This window comes from Acanthochromis polyacanthus, chromosome 15, assembly GCF_021347895.1.
Source record: "Acanthochromis polyacanthus isolate Apoly-LR-REF ecotype Palm Island chromosome 15, KAUST_Apoly_ChrSc, whole genome shotgun sequence".
NCBI classification, from domain to species: Eukaryota; Metazoa; Chordata; class Actinopteri; family Pomacentridae; genus Acanthochromis; species Acanthochromis polyacanthus.
Window position 1 is genome coordinate 14226196 of NC_067127.1, and position 18550 is coordinate 14244745.

The 18550-nt window shown below is 40.6% G+C and overlaps 1 protein-coding gene across 24 annotated transcripts in view; it reads left to right on the forward strand.

Annotated features, from left to right (window-relative positions):
- LOC110961804 (neurexin-1a) overlaps nucleotides 1–18550 on the forward strand; it is a 254010-nt gene that overhangs the window by 62655 nt on the left and 172805 nt on the right. The gene's annotated exons all lie outside the window — the stretch shown is intronic.

Consider the following 18550-nt stretch of genomic DNA (forward strand, 5'->3'; position numbering starts at 1 on the left):
TCTAATAAAAGGCGCATACAACACACATGCAATAATGCTGCTGCGTTCTGTGGGAGGTTTTTGATTTATTTATTCTGAAATATCCTTCAAATTGTGACAAATGCATATTTGAAGTAAACTGTAACAAATTGCATCCCATTACATTGTTGTGTATTGCACTGAGACGGGGCTGAATTGAATCATATCAAACTAGCTGCCTCAAATATATTATAGGTGCTCTGAATTATTGAGTGTATGTTGAGGTGCATATTGAATCTGTCACAGAAGGAGAGATATGCTGGCCTAGAAGGGAATTAGCTTGTGGTCCAGAATCTCATCCTGACATCTGAACGATGCTGATGAAGAGGAAAATGTTTCCAGTGACTCCTTTACTACAAAGCAGCGGCTGCAAGAAAAACCGTCTTCCTCACAGACCAGCTATTTTAGCAACAGGAAGAAAGTCTTAGATGGATTATGATGAAAATCACAATAAATTACTTGAATTCTCTGTTAAATTATGATTCGTAAATGAGCAGTAAGGTGATCACATTAGGTGTGCTGCCAAGCCGAAGTCCCAGCTGTCTCATACAGTGAACTTGCACAATAGTCAGATTTACCTCCCCTTGTTTTGCCATAAATGGTTGCAAGTGAAATTAAATCCAAGTAACACTAGTATTCAGGAAATAAAGGACTCGTATATGGCAGATAGACATTCCAGGAACCCTGCAATTCATTGTTATATAAATCCTTGTTACTTCTTGAAAGAAGGGCTTTAGCTTGCATTTTATATCTTATTTAAGAATGCAGGAGGCGAAATGGTAACTTCCATTATAAATCAACACTATATGTGTACCATACTCTTACAAAAGGTGTACTAAAACCATTATGCCATATTAGGGAAATTAAGCTATTACAATGGCTCAATTTTATCATACTTCACAACATCACAGTAGCCTCTAACAGCACAATGACTCATGCATGCAAGATTAAAGTGACTGTAATGTATTGCATTCATCGGTTTCATTTAATCTGTAAGGCCAGTGCCGGCCGTACGGCGTTGCTGCTATTTCAGCAACACCGTGGTAGCATACCGTGGAGGGTAAAACCGCCCTTGACATATTGTGTTGCAGAGAAGGACAATCACAGCATTGATCTTTTAGCTACAAGGGCCACCACAGAGAAATAACGGCAGGGTTCTTCTAATTTCAGGTACCTCTCTTTACCTTGCATATTTTCCCATTGTCCGTGCCTTCCCCCGCTTTTAACCTCCTCTTCAGGTGTCAGTTTTACCATGCAGCGAGGTTCTTTCTTTTGCCCACTGGCATAATGAATCACATGGCATGGCACTAGTTGGTGGGGTCTTGTCTCCTCTCAGCTGCCTGAGGAGCCATGTCAGATTGATGTACCAGTCACCTAGAGACTCCCTCGCATTGTGATTAGAGCAGCCAACCGTCCAACCCAACCATGGAGGGCTTCACCACAGGACGGATGCACATTGTTTCACACACACACACACACACACACGCACACACGCACACCAAGCGAATGCAGACTTAAATAGCAAAGGTGATGCAGCAGTCACATGAGCTTTGTCATGGGGCTTCAGTATGTTTGTGCCCCCAGCTATGTTAGGCCACTCATTAAGCTCAAACCCATTCCCCTTGAACACAGCATGCTCCCAGCCATATTTTTTAATTAGTTTATTTAGCCTTCCTTGTGACTCAAGGATGAAACTGCCCTCCTCTAGCACTTGGCTATTCTTTTCCTTAACTCTGCAGGGGCTGGGAGTCTGGCAGGATTTCAAATGACAAAGACAAAGGTGACTCAGAGATTTTCGACGTACAGTCGCGTTGATGGTGAATTTGAACTGATATGATTGCCGTGCAGGGTTGGATGGAGATCTGAGTAGATGTGAAGAGGATGGGTAACGCTTAGTAACAAGTGGCAAAATAATCAGTGATTTGTCATAGTCGAAAAACATGGTGATCTCAGTGTTGCTCAGTGTTTCCTCTCTGATATTTAAATGTGTATGTATTCATTAACTTTTCTTGGTAAAACCTTGTCAGAATTCTCAGTGGGACTAAGTGTGTTTATTGGTCAGTTGTTAAGGTCAAGTTTGCATGTTTGATTTTAAATATAGTCGACGGCACTCACCACTGAGAATTGGTTAGCTGACCAGATTGAGAATTGTTGTGATCAACGATGTTGCTGCATGTGTTTTTCAAGGAATATATCAACTTGGTTGAAGTTACCTTGTGAAAAATATTGCAAACAAACAAAAGGGCTGTTTCCATTTCGTGTTTCTCACAAAAATGTATTGTGAGCAATCTTGTTTTTTGACATGCTGAATTCCATTTCATTCTCATGAAGTCTGAGTTTCTTTGAATGTCTTTTTAAACCTTTATTGTTGTTTACAGCATGTTTGTTTGATAGAAGTTTTGTTCTTCCTTACCATTTGTTGGCACATTGTGTTTCTTTGTATCTTGTTGACAGCAGGAAGTGTATTGTGTTTCTGCGTATGTGTCCTTGTGTGTGTGCACTCCTAAATTCACGTTCCTATTAAACCTAACTGCATTCTCAATTATCACAGATACGTTTCAAATCAGGGATGCATTTGCCATTTATGTATTGCTTTACTGTCACTCCTCTCTATCCAACACCAATGATGCATTGTATGGAGGGATACTCTGGAAAGAACTTGCTAAAAAATTCATATTTATTGTAGTTAGTCTGACTGACTGTTATTATTTAGTTATTACTCATATTATTTTAGTAATATCAGCCCCCCCAAAAAAAAAATTAAGCTTGCAGAAATTAAACTTACATAAATAACTTCAATAAATGACACACTGATAAATAGGATGTAGACCTACATACGCGTTCAGTTTTATGTTATCTGATGATAGCTGTATGACTTCTTAGCACAACTAATGCTACAAAGGAGACTGCATTTAACTCCAGTATTGCATTTAAATCCATTTTCCTACCTCCTCCATTTTCTTGATAGAAACAAAGACATTTTTGTGGTCAAAAAAACAGATATAACATCTATAAAGCTACTGATTTAGCTTTTATTTTTCATTATACTTACTAATAAGAATGCAAATGACAAGAACAAGAAAACCGATCAAAAGTAGATGCTGCCTGCCTGCTGTACATGTAGAAATGCTGTTCAATAAAAAGTACCTTCTGTTGTGATATTGCGGTGCCACACTTGGTGGTGATGGCAGTGACAGCATACATGTAAGTGTCTGTATTAAAGTGAATCAGTGATGAATCGACCTCATGCCTGAATTATACATAATTTTCCAAGTGATCCATGATGATTACGACAGAAAAATACAGAAAAATAACATACTGTCAATATTTCAGAGTCGAATGTGGAGTCAAGCAAGGAGTTACAGGCAAGCTCATGTTCTAAGAGAAGCCCATGTAGTTCACACAGAATTTGATGTAATGGGACTGTATAAAAGTATTTTATTATACTTTCCCTTGGTTTCTATTTCTTTTTGGCAAGTTTCTTTATATGTTTGTAATTGTAAATGCTGCTTGATGGCTGCAAACTTCATCACTTCATTTGCTCTGGTGGAACAATTCCATCAGTGCTCAACCTTTCAGCCTGCTTAAGAATAGCGTGCACATGTAGTTATCTTAGCTACTTTAACCTGTGTAGTATTAACCTGATGTGCGAGCAAGGTGGACTTGACTTTTGTGGAACTGTTTTAGGCCCTACTAGTTAGGATCACTCAAGTCTGGTATTAGACTTTAATCCCCAAAGTCTACTGATAACCCAAAAAATGGAAGAGAAGCATCAAACATGTAGAGAATGGATCATCCATCCATTCTCTGTACACCGCTTCATCCTCACCAGGGTCGCGGGGGTGCTGGAGCCTATCCCAGCTGACTCGGGCGAAGGCAGGGGACACCCAGATAGGTCGCCAGTCTATCGCAAGAATGGATCATATCTGACCCAAAACCATGCCCAAGCCTAAACCAAACCAAGTTCTATCAGTGCCTAAATTTAACCAAATAGTAAGTGAAAACTGAAAATAAACAAGTGGAAGAACTAACTTTACTGTAGGAATAATGGTCCCACAGAGAACATGAACCTGAATCTCCTGGGTAAAAATGCTGTTGGTGAATTGTGTCATCTCCTCCCCCTACCCCCTTACCTGGACTTTCTAGAGGCATTTTCTTGTGCATCACAGTCCTACTGTTCAGGTGGAAAAATATATTTCTTTTAAAACAAAGACAGTGAAGCATAAATTTTGTGAAACAGGGTTGTACACAAGATAGTATTGCAATATTTAGGCAGTATACTAGATGGTCAAAAACTCCACGGCATTTCTTCAATCATTTCTTTGGTCAGTCTGCTGACGGCTTGGTATAGAACAACAAGGGTTTCCACTACACATAACCATTCACCTCTTTGAAGAAAAATATGCACTCTGTAAACAAAGCAGCTGTTAGAATAGAAAAGCAAGCAGCTAAAAGTAGGTTGTCTCATGTACACCATTAATGGAAATGTAAAACGGGGAGAAAAGATTGATCCAACATTTGAAGGCCTTTAACTCCATAAATCTGACACTTTTTTAGTCCCTACATCATCATAGTAACTGTGAGATTTACGTAACAGCCTTAGAACTGTTACTCTACCTTAAAATGAAGTAATACCTATGCATAATATGACTTTTATAACCAGGAAGCACAGAAACTAAGTATCAAGTAAGCAAAGTTATACTTGCTGCCACTTCACTGAAAAAGTATAGAATGCACAAAGTGAGTTTGCTTACTAATACCCAAGGCACTTATGATTAAAAAACATATTACATAATGATATGAATATTTTGGAAACTAACTGTGGATTAGGATTGCATTTTTTTCCCCCAATACAGTTCCAAGCTAAAAGTAAATAAAGGGACGGGCTGATGTCAGTTTTGACAGGTCGCATTAGCATTATTCTGATATTAAGAGTAAATTTTACGCAGAACGGAATGATACGTAGTTGTAAAAACAATGACAATAATGCAAATGTCAGATGTGCAGGATGATTAGCAGAGTGGCTTGTTGCTGGAGCTCTTTGCATGGTGCTTGTGACAGACAGTAAGGGACAGGCTGGCCAGGAGGGTGCTCTGGGTGAGTAGGTGTGTATTCTCCCCCTCCTCCTGTTTCCTCTTGTCAGCAACACGCTGAGATGGCACTTTCCCCCCGCAGACTGAGGGATTGAAGGGATACAAAGTGCAAATCAGCTCCCTATCTCAGCTGGCGAGGGTTCATCTATCTGTCCATCACTCTAGTCTACAAGCGATCTTCCTCTATTTATTCATAAATCCCACTCACTCTTTATTCATTGCAGCCATTTTGTTTCACAAGGTCTTTGCCGAGGCTCAGACGTGCCGACACACACACACACACACACACACACACACACACACACACACACACACACACACACACACACACACACACACACAGAGAGAGAGAGAGACATGCACCTTTTAAGCTCCAGTATAGGATTGCATTTCAGCTGTGGCATTTGCTGAAATTACTGAACGTGCTAAGGACGGGATGTGATGCAGACTGATAATATGAGAGGAAATTGGGAAATAAATACCAAGAAGGAATCTCCCCGAGTCTTACCAGTGTGAAAGTGCTCCCGATCATTATTCAGCAGAGAGGAAAAACAGCATGCCAATTTAAAAGCCCTGTTTATGGACTTCCATCAAATTTACGGCTTCATTTACTATCTGCAATTGAAGTCTGTGACAAGCTATAAGGGAACATGACCAGACGTAGGAGTGTGGGGAAGTTGTCCTTTCTGAGCTCGAATAGGGACTGTAAAAACAAACAGACTGCGCAGAACCTTGCAAGGAAATAAACTACATTACCACGCAGATATATATATATATATATATATGTATATATATATATGTATATATATATATATATATATATATATATTCTTATATTTAAATGTCTTTTTCTCTGTTTCTTTTATATGCGTGCCCCAATAAATCATCCAAGTTTTTACAGTTTTCGGGTGCATTTACTGTATAAACACAGTGGCTGTATTTCACTGTGATGAGGTGTCACAGTGTATGATGTACTAGTATTAGATAGCCACTGGTTGCAAGACATGGCACATTGTTTTACAGTTCAATTTCACCCCGTCAGCAGCCCTTTGATACCACAGCTGTTTGTTTTAGCCATAAGAAGGATCCTCGGCCTTGAATGACATGAGGGCATATTTTCTCAGCCCATCATCTAGAAACCCCTGGCCCCGCCTGATGATGTCAGCACACTGTTTGGTGTGGGCTGCTCTCCGAACTATGATGCTCAACTGGTTTGGTGGCCGTCTTTGCAGTTGCGATCTGCTGTTTGCTTGTACTCATCCACACTCCCTCTGTCTGCCCTCATCTGTCCTGTTTTTATATTTGCTGGCCTGCCCTCCTCTTATTCTGCCCAATTCACTGTCCTGACAGTGAGCTGTGGTCTGCAAGGCTGCTGGGGTGGCCTGCATGCTAAAACTGGGAGGGAGTGGAGGGAGCTGAGGCCAAGGCTAACACAGGTGACCTTGTGGCTGGAAGCGTGGATGAGACCGAAAGGATACATAAATCCATCGCGATTTTATTAGCCCCTTGGGGTGTTATCATTTTCATCTCACAGACTGATAAGCACAGACTTTTCAACACTTTTGTCATGAGACAGAGCTGCACCTCATTTTCAGTATTTTGCAATATCCCATGCCGCTTATTTATTTTCTTACTTTCCCTTCGTTCTCTTTGCCTTCACACTTGTGGCCGAGCCTCTGCTGTGAGTAATGAAGTTCCACCCTCTGGCACAGCATCATAGAGTGCATCTCTTCTGCAGGGCCTGGAGAGAAGCTTGGGCATCCTCTACCTTGTATGAATAAATTCTCTGTCAACAGCATTAATCTACACTGTAATTGGCCACCACTGCCACAGCGGCCCGTGTTTTATGAGCAGCCGCACAATGGAAAGATTGACTTGCGAAAGCTGCACATTCAGTGGCGTAATCTAATGACATGGCTGTGTAAATAAGCAGTGGGGGAGGGAACTCGAGGTAAACAATACTCAGCAAAGACACCTGACATTTAGCAGGGCAAAAGTCACAGTCGCTTGAGCAAAAATCTTATGGTGCTGCATTATTCTTATGTAATGGCACAGTTGCTATCTCCCCAGAAACTGTATTCATTCTGGTGCACATGATTTATGCATGATGCCAGGTTTCATATTTGTAATTGGGTGGTAGATGAACATCTCGTCTGACTCACCGAATGTAGATTGTGGGCATAAGCTTCGATCTACATGCTGAATATTTCAAGCTTTCCTGAAGGTTTGGATCGTGCAGCAAAGCAGCCCTGCCGGTGTTTTTCAGGGAATTTGGTTCATTTTAATGGCACCTCCCTGCATGCAACTGTTCCACCAAAACAATTCCTCTCTCATTATTTTGAGGGAACATCATTGGTCATTGATCATTGATAAGGAACGCAAACATGCTAGACCTTTCTTTCTCTTTCTTTCTGTAGCAGAATAATGTTTAGGTGCAGCCAGATCATTCGGCACAGTGCTGTGTCAGCATCTGATTTTGCCACCAGAGATAGCATATTGTCTCAGACCAGCAACTATTGGATTTTTAGGATAGATGACAATGTTGGTGAGTTGGTTGGTGCAGAGTGCAGTATTTCAGCAGCTGCTGAATGGATTGCCATTACAGTTTGTGCAGGCTATAGGCCTCAGAAGTTGGATACTGATGGTGAAGGTACTTTTCCTTTAGCATCAATATTCAATCAAAGGTTTCAAAGGTTTAGTGTGGTTCACTCTATTTAGAATATGTGTATAAGCTTTCCATTGACTGATCATTTTACTTGGTTTTCTCCTCTCCTTCTGCTGTCTGCATGTTACAACTTTCTTTGGTATGGGAAACAACAACAACCTCCAGGCAGCAACCGACCACACTGAAAAGTTTTGCCCAGAATTTGGAATATGCAGAAAGGCAGCTCTGCTAGTTTTTAAATGGATTATTCATTTTAATCACAGTGCTCATCTCCCTGAATGCAAATATCCCACCAAAACAGTTCTACCCTTCACCAATTTGAGGAAACACTGAAGTCACATTCTTTGTCTGGTCCTGTCCATGACGACTGTAGTTGGTTTAAAGAAATAAAAAGAAGCCAGAGCGTTTTTTTTCTCACTGTAGCAGAATTATGTACTAAAGAATGGGCTGACCAAGCAAGACTATTGTTGTTGCAACTTCATTAGACTGCCAAAAAACAAAACAAAAACAAAATTATTTTTTGAATTCTCTCTACTTGTAGTCAACGATGCAAAAAAAGGATAGAAATTCTTCAGGATTCAAATATACTGTTTAAAATTAAAAATATATAGTTACGTGTACAGTTAAACAAATATAGTTCATGGGACAAGATTAGGTGTTTCATCCCTAGATCTTCATTACTGGGAGATTCTGATCTTCAGCTGCAGACAAAAACAGATGCATTGTAAGAGAGTGGTGTTGTAGTGGCAGACATGTAAAAAAAGAATCTGGGGTTGAAACGGTGAAATATTTATCAACCTTGTCTCTTGTTTTGCATGTTTGATGTTGCTGAGAGGCATTAGCATCCTTCCGGTAGACCGGCAGCTGAACTGACCAAGTCTTGGCCCATATTTCAATTAGTGTCCTCCAGAAATGTGTCCACCAGGCCAGCTCCAAGAAAGAGAAAGCAGGACAATTAAATTTACATTAGGGGACACATCATGAATCTTTCATGAGGCCTGAAATGCACTTTAAATTATCTGACACTCTGATAAAAGTCTTTTTTTGATGCAATCTCCATCTGAGAGCCTCTCCTGGTACTCTGTCATAACAGATTGTTCGAGCAGACCTGTAAGTGTTAATTTGAGAGGAATGGGTTTCAGCCAGTTTGCAATTCAGTGGGATATGTCTGCAAACCCCTCTAAAATGTCCGCTTAAGTTGGCCAAAATACATTGCAGAGTCACTCCTTTGTGGTGGGATGAATCAAGATAATGGGGAACTGCAGATCCAGGCTGTCAACTCCGTGGCCATATTTATGGCTTAAGAGCCATTAGACATTGGTTTGGTGTCAGTCCTGCCTGACAGACTGCCACCCTGGGGTCACAGGAGAAGGACAGTCTTAGCTTCCAAAAAAAGGATCTGCAAAGAGACAACAAGGAGAACCGCATTTCCATAAATGACTTATCGCCACTAGCTTTGTATCCCTGGGCCCTCTAAATTCGTTGAAGCTGCTTGGCTATTTTAATCTCCGTAAGCATTGTAGTAAATGGGGGCAGACGTCAGTGTGGATTGCCTCTCGAACACTGCAGAGCTGATAGCTGCTGGTGTGGGTCATTTGGATGTGAAGTCATGCCCTTCATCATGCCTGAGTGCCAGCCCATCATGCCCCTCTGTGATTACTACTACTGCTGTTTGCCTGCAGTTCCTGGAGGGAGACAGTTGTCAACACTTTCTCTGTTTGGCATTGTCTGTAAAACACAGTACCTCAGTTTTTAGTGCACTCATCCACATTGTTGGATTGGCTCGGTTCCTGTGCCGAAACTTTCCTTTTCCCGTCGATGAGGTGCTGGTATTTTATGGAGTCAGGTCTGAGCATTCACTGCAGTTTAGAAAATACAAATAGTTTGAGCTTTTGCAGTGAGCTCTTCCTTAGTGTCCTTTATTTTGCAGGCCTACGTTAAAATTTCAGATATTTAAAATGATGATAATGAATGAAATAATGTATAAGCATGCACATAAAGACAAGCTTACACTGTGTTTTTTCAGTTATATTTAAGTTTTATGTATTGTATTTTTGAAATACAGGAACAACTTTATAAAACAAATAAAATAAATAGGGAATTTACAGATCAAATGTAAAATAATGTCAAAAACCTGTAGCTATGAATACCTATGAAATTTGGATCTTTCTTTAAAAAATTACATTTTTCACATTTATGAAGTTTGATAAATATTTAATATTTATTCAAATTAGATGCAATTAGTGACAACACACACACAAACAAATATTGGGTCTGTATTTTTACAGAGATTTCTTTGTATGTAATTAGAGAAATGAAGATGAGTGAATGTGTTTTCATCAGTGTATGATGTCAGTAAGCACTGGTAATTGGTAAAAACACATTTTTTAATCTTTAAAAACAACTCTGATACTTACTGTAGCAGCTAAAAAAAAAAAAGAAAATGGAGGCCTAAGGCACAGCTTATAGACTACATTCACCAAGCGAATGCAAATAATGCTTCTTAGTTTTCCACCTTCTCAAACTTATCTCCCAAAAATTACACTCCTACACAGCTAAAATGCATGCCTAGTCACGTTTTGAAAGGGTTACCAGGAAACATTTCTAGTCCATGTGAAGCGGTTTGGAGCCTGTGTGGGAGAATCATTCTTAGACTTTCATTTTAAGTCGCAAGTTTTTTGTTTACACTCACTGTTTGGCCAAGGTTAGGTACTAAAACTACTTGGTTAGGTTTCAGAAAATCTCCAGCTTTTTGGGCTAAAATCGACAGTTTGATTCTGATGTGTTTTCCTATTGAGGACCAGAGCCACGCCACAACCAAGCACCTTCTAATCCATCAGTATCCCCGATAAAGCACGAGCCCTGGAATCGACAAACTATGCTCAGGTGAATGAGATTTTAATTGTAAATTATTGCAGCCACAAATCAGAGCTGAGGTTTGTGCTTTGTCCTCCTGTATTCTTGACCAAGTACGGTGGTGAAAATACATCACAGCCAATGCTGCTTAGATGCACAGGCTTATTGACAGCTAAAGCCAGTAAATAACTACCTGCGCTGATTGATTACCATTGTATCTCATCCATCTCTGCCAAGAGCCTATTGAGAAGAGATCGATACAGTTTTCAACATACATCACTCATATACTATAATTATCAACCAGGTCAGTTGCGGGGACAAAACAACAGATCCATCACCATGCAAAGTAATTTTCCTTGTTTCTTTTCCCTTTGCTTAGCTATTGTTTTTTTTTTTTGAATTCTCTTAGCATTGTTTGACCCTGGGTTCCCTTCCCCTCAGCCAGCTTGAGGTCCGTGGACCTTCAGGACTAGAAGCAGTTTTGAATTTGCAGTCCAGCGAGACAGTGCCAGGCAGCGTCCTGGGGTTAATGCACTGTGATGGCTCTGGGTGCATGGCATCGGTATGGCTGAGTGAACATCACGTTAAAACACAGTGATGCTAAACTCTGCCTCTCCAACGCACAGCCCACAGATTGGCCTTCTCGCATGATAACACAAAAGAAGATACAATCGGGAGTAAACAATGCAAAAAGACAGACACGTAGATAAGCTATTATTGTTTTGGTTGCTCCGAATCACCTTCAAGCCTCACGACTGTTACCTGAGCAAAGTGGACTCATTTCTTCTTCAAGGGTAGTAAAGAGATAGAGCGTAGCGGTCGGTGAAAACGTCAGAGGGTGGTGGGTGTTAGCTGGCAGGAAACCTCCAGCAACAGAACTCTCCCATTTGATCCCTGTGGCTCAGCTCCATCTGGCTATACGCTGACCATGTTAGTGGACAACTGCCACTGCCTCATGGCAACACAACACTGGCTCTTGTATGATAGCAGAGGATGCCTTATCCTTCCGTGAATCAGCTCTGTCTTATTAAACACACTGTGCATGATCACAACAAGAATAGCCTGCCAGGAGGGCATTAGTTGTTTAGCTCCACATACTCCGCAGCAGATTAGGATTATTTAAAAGCCAAAACAGCATGTGTACTTGAGTCATTGTGTTATAAAGATAATCAATGCAGTATGTGCAGATCAGAATGGTAACCTTCTGGATAATTTCCGAGTTTGTTGTTTCAGTGAGAGTTATTGGATGGCTAGTATCAGAGCGTTAAATCTGCTGTTATTGTTCACAAGGGACATTTATGGGATAAGGACTCCATGATGTCGGTTACACAGCAGTATCCATCTAACTATCTAATTAGCTGGACTTAGCCGCCGTAATCATCTGGTCAAATCAGACGAAGTACGATTGTATAGCCACACAATTCGTGACTATACAGAAAGGAGCAATCATACTTCTTATTAAAAGTGAGTTTTTATTTGCATTATTTTCTGTGGTAATTCTCTGCTAGATTTTCTTGATGCTTACAATCACTCCAGTCAAAAATGATGCAGAGTCTTTAGTTTGCTGTTGAGCGTTGCTGCGATATGCAGAGGGAGCACAGCAAACCAGGCTGTTCCCACGAGCACCTGACAAAAACTGTTTTATACACACATTATTTTCTCCTCATTGGTGTGAACAGTCCCCTCGCATTCCACAACATCTGCTTTCCCATACCAGATGTTATGCAACTAATCTTTTCTGAATTCCTGTTGTTTTCTTGCCCTGTACCCCGTAAGCAGAAAGGTCAGGTCGAGCTGGCCCAGCCCGATCATCAACCCAGTGTTTTTTTTGGGACATCTGCTTGCCTCTCTTGGGAAGAGATATCCTCTGTTGTGAACTCTTCCCATGTTGTTTGTCCGACTTTACAGCTCCAGAATTCTGCATCCATCTACTGCGGTCAGCAAATCCTATATTTTGTTTTGGGGAGAGTCATGTACCCTTCCCTGTCTTTCAAAATGTGTTACAAGTAAAATTGTACAGCAGACTCTACCTTTCATTCAGCCAGTGTAATAAAATTAAATCACCTATGCAGATTAAATGGCAGTCAGTATTATTTGCATGAAAATTCTCCCACAAGTCTTGAGTTGATCTTTGTCTAAGGTGTCCTTTGAGATGACTTTAATAAACACTTTCCAGTCACTTAATGTGCCCATAGCACGTACTGTAAATTTGGCTGTTTCCCTCTGTAGCTGTATTTTTACCAATGGAATCCTTCCATAATATATTATCCAAGTGCAGCTAAATTCTCACCTGACTTTTTTTGTGTATATTTGGAGAAGACCATATGTTAACAAACCCTCATTCCTGAACAAAAGTTATACAGTTGCTAAAGCTGTTAAGTAGTCTTCTGTGCTGGAGGTATGCAACCTCCTGCATCCGTCCTGTTACAAATGGTGACGTGCCACACTGATAGCCTTAATGAGCAGCGCCGTGTGCTCCCAGCCATCCCATAATGAAATTTGCTCAAGGCGGAACAGACCGGAGAGGCTTGGCAGAACGTTGAGGCATATGGCGGAAACAGCCGTGATTTCCATGGCAGGTGGCTTGATACTGCAAAAAGGTAAAAGGCTCAGTCACCCAGAGCTATGGCCCTGATGGAGAGTGCCAGAGAAACAATCTCCAGAAAGCAGCACAAAACATGATCTTCTCACTGCTGTTTGTGCCAGAAAGCTGACTTATTTGCACTCTGAACCTTTGTTAGTATGACCAAGCGTTTATGTGGCATAATAATACAGCAGAGCAGGCTGAATTATATGTCATCTTCTTTTTCATTTATGAGGGAAGTTGAACAAGCTTAGCACTTGCAGTGATTCATTTGGACCACAGCGACTGTGTTTTATGTTGAGCGGGGGAGTAACACAGTTTAAAAAGGGAAACTAAAATGATTAACAGTCCACGGTGTCCCCTGTCCCTCTTTGTCTCGTATGTATTTCTTAAAGAAGTATAAAGAAGCTCATGCAAGCTGGGGCCCTTGTTAGGGCTGCTTCACCAGTCTCTGGAGCACACTTCACAGGAAGACAAAAAAGCAACCCTGTTCTTTTAATTAATTTGTAAATTTCCAGGCTTTTATTGTGCACTGCTCTGGAAATGGAGTCCTTTCCTCATGAGAAGTATCAGTACAGGCGTGGGATCACACATGCAAATGTGCACATTTTTTGTGCATTTTGTAGAATGTGTGTTTGGCATACTGTTTGCATGTCAGCTTTTGTGTATTTATCTGTTACAGAAGAAGGAATAAAATGAAATTAGACTATGTATGTACGGAATCATTTCTTTGTATTTAGACTGCTGAAACAAGGAAATCCCATTAAGTCCGGAATCTCTTCCAGGATAACACTGTATGAGCGCAAAGCAGATGAGTAAACAGAAAATACACATGCACAGACGGGAAACAGAGTATTCCTGTGACTTACAGCAAATAGCAGTTTTTGGCTTGGATCATCCAAAGATTTCTGAAGAATCCCCAACAGCCTTCCACCTTAACACTAGAAATGACTTCCCCAAATTATTTGTAATGTTTTAATTAACCGAAAAAAAACAGTTTTTCAAATTATTGAAATGATTTCCCTTAACCAAGATTCTACAGATCACACCCACAAATAATACTCAGAGTTATGCAAACCCTTCTTTGAATAGTCATATAGCCAAACCAAAGACTTTTTAATGAGTGGATTTAACACAATCATTATCCTTACATAAGCAGGGATGAGATCTTCTTCAGAAGCAGCATGAAAACTCAGTGAAATCCTTAAATATATTCCTTCACTGTACCTCTCATTATAGTATAATGCAGATGTTACACAAAGGAATCCTACAATTTGCTGCCATTAAGCTTTTATCCGTGTACTTATTTGACTCATTACATAAATTCCTTTGAAAGCAATCTTCATGCTAGCAAGTGAATTGCTACTTGGTAGTTTTAAATTGCTGCATGTTGAAAGTCAAATGCATTGTTAAAGATCATTACACTGCTGTATTTATGATGATATGGTGTGTTTAATAACTTCTGAAATACTGAAGTTATTTTTACATTTTTACTTATTATCGTTTAATTGGATTTTTTAAGCTGTTTAATTTTTTTTTTTGTGAGGAGCATCAAAGGAATTTATTAGCCATGGTAGCTCATGATATTTCTAATAAGATTTTAAAACAATAATATGTTCGTTCAAATGTACTATGCTGCTAAATACTGTTGTTAATATGCTGCTGACACCATAGAAACATGATGAAAATAAAATCAGTATGGACAATAGGAGCAATGAAACAGCAATTCTCATATAATTTTGATATTCTGATGTGTCTTTAAATAGCAAAAGACGTAGCAAGTCCTAGTTCCTCTGCTTAGATGTTTTTTAAGGCTGCAGAATGCAGTTCATGGCCAGACAGACACTGGCTGCAAAATCAAGCAAGATACATGCGGATAAAAATGTTAAAAATAGAGCTACAAGAGAGGACTTCCTTGAAAATAGGAAACAAACTGATAAACCTACAAATTCATGTCGAATACAGCCCAGGGGATAGGACAAATTGGACTCTGGAACATCATATCTATGTTGGATGAGTCACTCTGATGGATGTGAACCCCCGCTGATCAATTCATAAGACTGACAGGATTGACAGCCACCAGAGAAAAGAGCTGTAATACGGTCGATACTTCTCAGGGTATTGCTCCATTGTGATGGCTGCTTTTGCAGTTCACGTGAATTTATTCCTGTTGCACGGCTATTGCAGCTCCTGGCACAATGCAAAACAGAATGGCTATGCAGACATGAGCTAGCGAGCAGATCTATTTGTCACCGCTTTGAAGGCTCAGGGGTTCAAAATGCCGGATCATCTTTTTTCTATCCCTCTTTCTTTGCTGTTTTCACTCCTGATGGAGGTTGATCTTTATCAAGCTCCCGCAGCCTTGACTCCTGTCACCGTAACTGGCTACACTCTCCTTCATCACTCAGGCTTGTTGACAGTAGAGTGGCAGCTGGACAACCCATTATGAAATGACCTTGGTCTGGTGTCAGAGGGGCCATAGCACTGCTGAAACAGTAACAGCCCAAAGTGAGTAATTTCCCCTCCATAGGTCAGCAACTTTGTCGGTGGATAATCTCCTTGTGTAGATAAATATGGGGAGGGGTACTGCCATAAGCAACAGCAAAGGTGATGGAAAGGAGAAGGAGAGGTGGCGACGTATGACAACCAGCTGTGAACAAACCTTAGCCAGGACAGCCAGTGGAATTAGAGAAATGGACTGATCTGATTAACTCCAAAACTGAGGAATAGATTAACAATACCACCATTGTGGTTTGCTTTGCAATCCCTTGGAGAGCTGTTTAATTAATCTATATATTTATTCATCCTCTTACTAGGCTGGATTTCATTAAAGCCTCGAGAGTGCTATTTGTTTGGAAGCTGAGCGGGACTGTGATTCCCTCTCACCTGTGAAGTGAAAGCAGTGTGCTGTAGCCTTTGTTTTCGGTGCACCTTTACCGAGGTGTTTTAGCCTTTGAAGTGGTGTGACAGTATGAATGCTTCTCTTCTGGAATCAGGTATTCTGCTTTTTACCTGTATTTCATCTCCACTGCCATGGAGTGTTTGGCTCAGTACAAACACTTGTGCCTCTGGTTCTCCACCACTAAGGATACCTCAGTGTGATCTTACTCATAGCTGGGAGGCTCTATGTGGGACACAAAGAGGAATGTATTGTGTTTCTTTGCTCAAATAGCCCTCAGTACAGTGCTGGCATTGCAACACGCAGCTTTGCAGAGGATATGTTGATGTTAATGCACACAGTAGGTGCTGAGGAGATTGCTCAGCGTATGCCTAAATGAAGCATCACACAAAACCTATAGAGCATCTGCACGATAACTTTAAAACCATTGAAGTACTGCGAGAATAGTTGGGCAGCTGTTGTTGTTTTCACCAGCTAGTTCACGGGACTGCATTAGATAACAATGACACGGCAAACTGAGAGTGCTATAAATACAGCAAGTTGAAAACTGCCATTCTTCAACCAAGAACAAAAAAATGCACGCTGGTGTTGGTGACCTTGCCCAGCAGCTCGATGAGGTGATGCTGGGATTCTGTCAAGCTTCACTGTCCTGCAGCGATTTGTTCACTGGAGCACATTTTTAAACAGGCAATGATGCTGCTCAGTGTGCTGTGCCGTGTTCTTTCACCACCAGGGAGTTAGCACACGGTATACTGGCAAACCTCTGTGGAATGACCGCTAGAAATCTGACCACAAAACACAATTAAACAAAAACAAACAAATAAAAAAAGAAAGAAAAAGCTGCGCACAGAGCCCAACTGCAGCGCCCTTTGCACCCCGTTGTTGTCTGAGTAAGAAAGAGTGGAGGTGATGTAGCTGAGAAGATTTGGTTTAGATTCAGGATGCATTTATCTCAAGTTCACCTCGCTGAACCTGAAAGAACTGACAGACAGGCCACTTCGCCGGTGTCAGACTATGAAAGGCATGAATGAACAATCTGATCTCATTGTGTTGACTTTGGAGCTGAAAGAACAAAAGTATGTACTGTGTGCCACTGGATGACATGATGCTGGAAAGTTGCTATCACAGACACATCAAAGGAAAATGCGGTTTCTTTAGATGTTGGTTCTGATTTTTCACTTTGTCTGTAAAAAAAATAATAGTTACTTTCACATTTAATTCGAAGCAAAACCCTGGCTGTCAATTATAAAAGCGCAAAAATACTATTGACCTTCTGTGTATACCGCATTCTTCAAACAAAATCAACTGCGCTCAACTTAATTTGCAGTTATACCCTCTTGTTAACCTCATAATTGAATAGTCTTGTTACAAGATGTGTGATAGGTGCTAAGTGATTTGCTTGCATTCATCATTTTTGCAAATACTTCAGTAACTGATGCAGTCTTTGGACCTCGCTGGTCATGCTCTTATTTTGTGAAAAATGAAGGTTATATTAGCGACCCTGATGATGACTTTCCAAATTATATGGTTTAATTATTTTTGGCAGCTCACGAAATTCACCAGTAAGTGTTTCTGCCAAGGCTGATTAAGTAGCTTTACTTTTATTGAGGTCTAAGTGCAACTGACACATGATGGGGCAGTATATCTTTGGTATAAAACTTAAAAGTTTTTTGCATTTGCACCAGAGTGAGTGCCTTGGAGTTTGCATCAAATGTCAAACCTGTGTGAGGTCGAAAATCAGTATTCACACGATTTTTCAATGACACAAACATTTGTTTATACGTTGTTTTTCAAGTTTTATTAGCGTTCACAGGCTTTGCATTGTTTTCACATATAATTAAAGTGACGAAAAACAATTAGAATATCCAAATGGCAGATAATGACATTGTAATTTCCTGCCCGTGTGGTAAACATCTCATTCAAGGACATACTGAAGCTTTGTAGCTTAATACTTAAGTTGATGTGCACATTGTCCTGGCAATGAGGGATGAGCACTGAGGATAAGGATAAGAGAGTGTCTTTGCTGATGTGTCTGGGTGTCTGCTCACTATCAAGCATTCATGGTGTGTCAGACAGAGAGTGGATCTCGGTGGTGAGAGCTGGGAAGACAAGAGCAGCTCTGTACAGAAATCATCCTGAGACTCACTGGCGATGTAATTAGCACATGAATTATTTCTGTGCAATGACATGCTTCAGCGCCTCTTGACTTTGCTCTTGTCTGAGGAATGTCTCCGTGTATATGGCCCAAATTAGACATCTGCCAAATGCCAGTCCTTTACAGTCAAACACTTCTTCCCCTGCTCCAGTAATCAAAAGTGGACGGCAACCTCTGCCGCTCTCTCACAGCATGCGCTTTTGGTCTGTGCTGGCAACCTTGACAAGGTTATCATCCAAATTGAGCAGCTTGTTAAGGTGCGCATGGCAAAGATTTATTG